The sequence below is a fragment of the Miscanthus floridulus genome, chromosome 8, assembly GCF_019320115.1.
Source record: "Miscanthus floridulus cultivar M001 chromosome 8, ASM1932011v1, whole genome shotgun sequence".
In the NCBI taxonomy this organism is placed as follows: Eukaryota; Viridiplantae; Streptophyta; class Magnoliopsida; order Poales; family Poaceae; genus Miscanthus; species Miscanthus floridulus.
Window position 1 is genome coordinate 6,612,114 of NC_089587.1, and position 5,576 is coordinate 6,617,689.

The following is a 5,576-nucleotide window of genomic DNA, read 5'->3' on the forward strand; positions in this document are numbered from 1 at the left end:
AATCCCTGTGGCCGAGTCCCGCTTATGCTGAAATTTAGCTTATGCTGATACTCATACTGATTTGTTGTGAGAGAAAAAGCCTGTTCGTTTGGCTTGTGCTTGTCGTATACGATCGTAAATTTTTAGCCGGAACAATATTTTTCTCTCACACAAACCAGCCAGTAGTACTTCTTCACGAACCAGCAACGATACGAACCAGCCAACCGAACAGGCTGATGGTTCTTATATGTTGTATCTTCATGACTTCTCCGATTGTTTCTCAACCACGTCATCAATGGCCATTTGCCAAAATCCAGTGTCAACACTGAGCCCATCCGTCATCAGACAAGATGTAATCGCCATGATCTGTACTAGTGGAAAATGCGCGCCCTCGCACGCGAGGGTTAAAGACCATAGTGAGATTTATTCATGTACAATGCACGTCATACACGTAGTCATTTACATAGGTAAGATATCTTCACTCGTATATACTATTTACAGAACGATGAAAACACAGATTAGCAGGCATATGGTGGAATAGCACATACACACACACACACACACACACTACCCAATTGGTATAGCATATGCAGCCTCGGAAGGATGTGGCATATCTTTGTTTAAGTTTACAGGTGGTGGTTCAGTATTCTAGAGCAGTACACTGGTTCTGCACAGGCCACGCAAAAGCAGCATGGTATTCATCTAGAGGTGCAAAAATACAGTCCACAGCTATTTACAAACTGCCTGATAGCACGTAGGTATGACGCAGTAAATGTGTAGTCTATGCTGGTCGCTGATCGACAAAAGGTTGGGTCACCATGTGAAGACACTATTGGCTTGCCGTTCATCCTAGGTAGACCTGAAATGCAGAATTTGGCAAAGTCCAGCAGCTCGTGCTTGTCCTGAGTTGCTCCTGGTGGTGATGTGTCTGAAGGTATCTACAATTTGAGTTCATACAATTTTTTAGACATGTGATAGGTTACTGTAAAATTTTGATGGCCAAAGGTAGCTGTAAATCGGGCAGTAAAATAAAAGAGGATACACGAACGACATACTGCAGCATTAGCATGTTTGCTAGAAGCAGCTGTAGGTTGAGCCTGTGCCTGTGTCTGCAATTTCAGTGCAAACAATTTTTTACAGATGTGTGATAGTTTCTTGTAAAGCACTGATGGCCAAAGCTAGCTGCAAATTAAGGCATAAAACAAAAGAGGAGACACCCATGACATACCGCAACATGAACATGCTCGCACCTGTGAACAAAAGCACTGACGGCCAAAGCTAGCTGCGCCTAGCAGACATAACACCTCATAATCATGTGCCAAACTATTATAGAAAGAAAAAATTTAGTCACACCTGTGAACACCCTCGTTCTTCTTTCTTTCTCTTAGTTAGGACACAAATGAATTTATCAACCTGGCAACCTATATTGGTTGCTTTCACAACTATGAAGCAACATGTATTTGTGAAATGTTTCTACTTGAACAGCCACTGTATCTATACTAAAAAGCACATTGGAGCTACTGCACCAGAAAGGAACACTAAAAAAATGGATCAACATAGCATAGCAGTGTGGCTCGGCAAGGCAGGCCAAAAATTACTTATGCTATCAATTTGCGACAGTGGCCAAAACAAAGATCAATATGATTCGTTCGATATCTTAATTGAAAGGCAGAGCTCCTGCCAGTACGTTAAAAAAAAAATGATTCGTTCGACAACACTGACCCGACACGGATGTATGTGCTCTCAAGCTGATTAGAAAATAAAGGCATACCAAATCAGGAGGATCAATGGTCTAAAACAGGTAAAACCTATTAGCTAGTGTCCTCAGGTCTTTTAATTCATACAAATTGAAGCTGTGCAGACACGAAAATGAAAGATGACCCAAAAAAAAAGCTGAAGGATTATGGGTCCCTTTGGTTAAGCTGTGAAAGTGCTTTTGCTTTCAAGAAAAGTCAAAAGCTAAACCAAAGGGGTGAGCTTCTAAACCCCTACTTCCACAAAAGCAACTTTTTTGTAGTTCATTCTCCACAGCCACCCGAGAGGTGTTTTTCTGGCTGTGAGGGCGGACGTTTCGCAAAAATTACCCGCAATGCCACCGCTTATGGGCGTACCCCTTCGCTTTTCTTTCCCACCGACGCCTCTGTCGCTCTCGCTCCCCACCCGCGCCTCCTCTCGTTCCTGCTCGACGCTTGCTGCGCTAGGGTTTTGGCGCGCCCTCTGGTGGCGGTCCGGTGTGCCCTCCAGCGGCGGCGGCGCCCATCTGCCTCCCCTCAAGCCGGCGGCGGCGCTCCACCCACCGAATCAAGCATCCACGGCCCTCGTCGTCCTCCCAGCAAGCCCACGGCGGCGCCCCTCGTTCACCTCCCCTGAAGCCGCCGGCGGCGGCGGCGCCTCGTCCTCCCCCGGAGCCCGTCGTCGACCTCCCGATCTACACGCCACCAACCTCCCCTTCCAAATCTGGTGAGGTAACTCCTCCGACTCCCCTTCCACCTGCATCTGTGTTTCCACTGATCCATTTAGAGGAACAAGTGTAGGTATCTAAGTTGGAACTTTGAACGTATGGTCTGGGTGGAACCATCAACCAAGCATACAAATCTGCTCCGTTTTCTGGGGCTAGTAATAATGAGGAAAATAGTGGGGATTATAGAACAGAAGTCTGATAATGACTTGTTTTTTTTACGAGTCTGATAATGACTAGATCACTAGCTTACAAGAAAAATAACCAATTGCTTCTAAATACTCCTCGCGATGGATTATTTCCTATAGTTTCCAAAAGCATGAATTGTGAACAAGGTTGAAATGCATGTCTGATGGGTTTTTTTCCCACATGGATTAAAAAAAGCCAAAATACAATGGATCGTATGTTTTTTCACTTAAGTTGTTAGAAGAAAAAAGCGATCCCTAATTCTTTTTTCCTAACAGCTACATGTTTATCCTATCAATACAGTTCAATTGATGCTCTTTAAAAGGTGTAGCACAAACTACCTTGCTAGAAAAGCCCCTTCACATGACAGTACATCTTTAGCCATAAAGGTAGTCCAGTCATAGCAGCCCTTGATCTTTTTGTTCTGCTTTTCTGAATTTAGTTTTCCTTTTTACTTTTTGGCAGTAGTCCAGTCATAGCAGCCCCTCATTTCTTCTAGCCCAAATGCTGCTCCAAGGGTTAACTGACTAGCAAGGGTGAATTGCTAGAGTTCATTACGGTTGAAATAATTTGGCTGGCGTGAATAACCTACTTTTGTTAGTTCTACTATATGCTGACACATCACTGTTTTCTTAACTCTCCTAAAAAGATGGCTGATAAGGTAGATTGGTGTGATACCAATGTGAGGCATTTCATTGACATATGCAAAGGAGAGATAGAAGCTGGGAATAGACCCTTGGGATTGTTCACTAGGACTGCTTGGAAAAATCTGGTAACTAAGTATGAAGAAAAAACTGGGCTGAAGCAAACAAAGAAACAATTGAAGAATAAGTTGGACAATATGAAAAAGGAATATACATGGTTTATGGAGTTGAAGAATTCTGCCACCGGTCTTGGATGGAATGAGACAAAGCAAACTGTTGACTGCTCCAACGAATGGTGGGATGAACACCTAGCTGTAAGAACTGTGTACTGTCCTTTTTTCATTTACAATTATGCATTTTGAGTATATGGGCTGACTTGTTAACTTTATCCATTTAATTTCAGAGATGCAACGATCCTGATAAAGGTATCAAATGCAATCATGTTAGGTTCAGAACCGAAGCACCTTGACGATCTTCATATGTTGTTTGATAAGATACATGTTAGCGGGGCAAGTGCATCCTGTCCTGGAGATATTTCCTCCGATGACTCAAGTGATGAGGATGTGGGTGAGATACAGAAACCTCTAGATAATGATGATGTCAAGTTGGCTGCTTTGAAAAAATCGAAACTAGGAAAAAAGAAACGAAAGGAGTCCTCTACTGCTACTGACGAAAAGGATGAGAAGAGCCCATTCTTTCGCATGTACAAGAACACATGTTTGAAGATAGAAACTGCCGCAGAGAAGATCTCCACAAGTGTTGAAGCATCATCTGCACCTCCAACCAGCCAAGTCCCTAGCATTGCAGAGGCCATGAAGATGGTTAAAGATTGTGGGGTGCAAGAGAAAACAGCTCTAATGCATACAGCCGCCTTTCTGATTGTGAAGCCTGAATTTAGGGAGGTCTTTAGCATGCTGGAAACAAAAGAAGGAAGGTTTGACTTGCTTGAGAGGGAGCATGCAGAACGCATGAGGCGCACGTAGAAGCTTTCAGTTATTTATTTCTAGTGTTGTGTTGTGAGAATCATTTATTTGCTTCCATATTCAGAACCATTTGAAATAATGTTGCATGTACTTTGAAACAATATTTTCCTGAGTTATTTGCTTCCATGTTCAGAACCATTTGAAATAATGTTGCCTGTACTCTGAAACAATATTTTCCTGAGTTATTGCTTCCATGTTTGATCTGTCAATATTTTGATTGCTTCCATCCCTATTGTTGTACGTGTTTTGATTGCTGTCAATATTTTCCTGAGTTTTGATTCCTGTCTTATGTAGATGGATGGCAACATGGAGGATTTGGCAAAAAATGGACAAGGGACTACTGCTTCTTGCAGAACTGTCGCAGCAGGCTGCCATTACTGGTGAAATGGGCTACCAATACACTGAGCGGTATTTGCACAAAGGAAAGTATAGGGAAACACCAGAAACTGGACTTTAATGGGTTATGAGATGCATGGGTCGTCCGAGGTACTTCTATAAGATATTTCGAATGAGCACTGATGTTTTCATGGCATTGCATGACTTGCTAATCTCGAACTACGGCTTAACATCAACTAATAATGTATCATCAATGGAGTCATTGGAAATGTTCTTGTGGATCGTTGGAGGACCCGAATCATTTTCACAAGCTGAAAATCGTTTTACCTGGTCACTCTGGACAGTTCACACTAAATTTCATGAAGTACTGAATTATCTGCGTAGCAACAACAACAAAGCCTTTAAGTCCTAAACAAGTTGGGGTAGGCTAGAGTTCAAACTCAGCAGAAGCAATCAAGGTTCAGGCACGTGAATAGCTATTTACGTGCCTGAACCTTGATTGCTTCTGCTGGGTTTGAACCCAGCTGAATTGTCTGCGTAAGTTAGCAAAAGACAATATCAAGCCAAAAGATCCTACTTTCTGTACTGAGCATGATAAGGTTAAGGAGGAATCATTACAAAAGGGCAAATAATTTGTCATTGTTCTTAGATCATTACAAAAGGGCAACAAACTAGAGGCTTTTTCCTGTGTACCATTAAAAAAGATGGCATTTTCCTACAGGTCACTAAAAAGTTCGGACTTACCTAGGTGCCATGACACTTTATTTCTTTGCCCCCCAAGCCATTCCGTCCATTTTCGCTGGTAACGGTGTGTAACGACGAGGAGAAAAGACCGAAGCACCCTCAATCTAGGGAGGATGAGTGAAATTGCCATTTGCCCTGTGTGCCACTCCCTGACCAAGAAGGCTTTACACTTTCACATTTGCAGGAGTGACGCTGCAAGTCACCTTATTTCCCCACCGCATCCGCATGTCCCTCAACCCAATCGTG

General features: G+C 42.9%; 1 pseudogene; it reads left to right on the forward strand.

The window, feature by feature from the left end:
- Window positions 1-3,210: 3,210 nt before the first annotated feature.
- Window positions 3,211-4,707, forward strand: LOC136468492 (L10-interacting MYB domain-containing protein-like; annotated as a pseudogene).
- Window positions 4,708-5,576: the final 869 nt, after the last annotated feature.